Source organism: Mandrillus leucophaeus, unplaced genomic scaffold, assembly GCF_000951045.1.
Source record: "Mandrillus leucophaeus isolate KB7577 unplaced genomic scaffold, Mleu.le_1.0 Scaffold224, whole genome shotgun sequence".
Classification (NCBI taxonomy): Eukaryota; Metazoa; Chordata; class Mammalia; order Primates; family Cercopithecidae; genus Mandrillus; species Mandrillus leucophaeus.
The window spans coordinates 4249051-4251772 of record NW_012102299.1 but is presented as its reverse complement, the minus strand read 5'-3'; positions in this window follow the sequence as shown (position 1 = coordinate 4251772).

Below are 2722 nucleotides of genomic sequence, written 5' to 3'. Positions count from 1 at the left end.
TGCCGGGGGCGGCACACTCCAGCGCCAGCCAGAGAGCTAGCGCCGCTTGAGGCCAGCCGGGGACGAGGCGCTTTACACGAGGGTTCCCTTCTAGTTGCACAGTGGATAGTATTAGCCTTCTTTTTGGGAAATAAAGAAAATCCAGCTTAGCAAGTTAGGGCCTTCATCGTATTAGAGAATCTGTGTATGGCCTCGCAGTTTGCAGAGTGCTTCACCTTCTAACGAAGCCTGGAACGCCATTTCAGACTGAATAAAACCATAGATGCGATGGATACCTATGCAACAACCCCGCACATTCTGCACATGTATCCTGGAACTTAAAGTTAAAAATAAATAAATTAATTAATTAATTAAATAAATAAAAGTCACAGAGGCCCTGTAGGCCCAGATGCGGAGGTTTGAGAAGTGATTTGCCCAAATGCATACAGCTGAGAAGCGGCAAAGGACGGACCCAACCCAGGCCCTTTAGAATCAAAACTTACTGCTCCTTCTCTTGGGGAAGGCTCTCCCTTACCTTTTCATCCCACTTTGTGTGGATGTGTGTCCGGGCATTGGATCAGGGCGCTGGGCCAGGGGAAGAACAATATATAGCCTACGTTTCCTGGGCAGCCGTGGTGTTATAGGGCCCAGAGAAACTTTGGAGGCAGGAGGAGCTGTACTCACATTCTGGCTCCGTCCGTTTACCAGCTGTGTGACCTTGGCAACTGAGGGCCTCAGTTTCCTCATCTGTTAAACAGCTAGACGCCTAACCGTGAAATGCTATTCAGAAATAAATTCTTGCTGTGGACCAGGTGCAGTGGCTTACCCCTGTAATCCCAATACTTTGGGAGGCCAAGGCGGGTGGATCACCTGAGGTCAGGAGTTCAAGACCAGCCTGGCCACCATGGCGAAACCCTCTATCTACTAAAAATACAAAAATTAGTCGGGCGTGGTGGCGCATGCCTGCAGTCCCAGCTACTCAAGAGGCTGAGTCAGGAGAATTGCTTTAACCTCAGAGGTGAAGGTTGCAGTGAGCCGAGATTGTGCAGCCTGGGTGACAGAGTGAGACTCCGTCAGAAAAAAAAAAAAAAAAGGAGAAGAGGGGAGTAGAGGGGACAGGACTGGAGAGGAGAGGGAAATTCTTATTGTAAGAGTTGAACAAAGAGGCAATTTAGTATATCCCTTACCTTAAGGAATTAAGCAATGGGCATCAATCTAGGAATGGAAAAGCTGACAGAAATGGTTGCCAGATTCCAAATGACTAGCTGGAGGCTTCCTGTTCCTCCCCTTCTCCTCTATCACAAATACGTTTTTAGCCAAGGTGTTCCCCTCTTTCGTGTTCCTTCACACTCTCACAAGAGTATGTGTTGGACCCTGGATCCCAGCCTGCCTCCTGGAGGCATTTCTGCGGTCTTCTCGTACCTGTGAGAATCTCAGCAGTCTTTCAGTGCCTGCAATGGTGAGCAGAGGGACAGGCAACGGGAAAAAGACCCACGAAAGTATCTAGTTGCTGTGATTTTTCCGAAGAAGACTTTTGTGTGGAATCACCACTATGCTGAGGGGCTTGCCAGAGAGTCATGCTCATTCCTTCATTCATTTTGTTAGGTTTGACCACTCAGGCCATGAACAGCCTGGCTATGTAATTCCAAGAGACACTGATAATCATGCTCTTTTTTTTTTTTTCCACCAAACGTTACTAATTCGGCTCATATCGCTGATGAAAAAGCTCCAGTTTGGAGCTGAATGTATATTGAATGCCTTGGATGGTCAGTGTTCCAGAATTAGCACATCAGTCATCTGCCCAGACTTTTTCTCTAGAGATTGTCTCTGTCTTCAGATAAAGATTTTGGAGTCCAGTCCAGGGTTATCAGTCCACTTCTGGAAGGTTTTGAAGCACATCAGGCTAGGAACTCCTGCTGTGGGACTGAGGGCAAAGTGCCAGGATTCCTTGCTACATTCTATTTGTATATTTGGTGACATTTCTACATCGCTTAATATATTTCAATTACATTAACATTTTTTGATGCCTACTCTTAAAGTAAATATTCTAGATGAAAGAGAAGATGAATAAGTCAGGATTCTTATCTCTGGGAAGCTCACAGTACTGTATAGGAAACAAATTTGATATATATGATGTATAGAGCTTTAATACAAGGTAGAATGTGGTACATGTTAGATTAGATTAAAAGTGTTGGCCGAGCGTGGTGGCTCACACTTGTAATCCCAGCACTTTGGGATGCCAAGGCAGGCCGATCACCTGAGCTCAGGAGTTGGAGATCAGCTTGGCCAACATGGTGAAACCCCATCTCTACTAAAAATACAAAAATCAGCTGGGCGTGGTAGTAGGCACCTTTAATCCCAGCTACTCAGGAGGCTGAGGCAGGAGAATCACTTGAACCCGAAGGCAGAGGTTGCAGTGAGCCGAGATTGCGCCATTGTACTCCAACCTGGGTGACAGAGTGGGACTCTGTCTAAAAAAAAAAAGAAAGAAAGAAAGAAAGAAGGAAAGAAGGAGAGAAAGAGAGAAGGAGAGAAAGAGAGAAGGAGAGAAAGAAAAGAAAAGAAAGCGCTCTGGGAATATAGAGGTTGCAAAAATAGCTTGTGGCTGGAAGGATCTAAAAAGACTTAGGGAAAGAATCAGCATTAGCACACAGTGAATAGCCTATAGACTGCACCCGTGTCCTACTGATTCCCAAATTGGCCAGGTTCTTTCAAGCCTTCTTCATGTACTACTACCTTATTT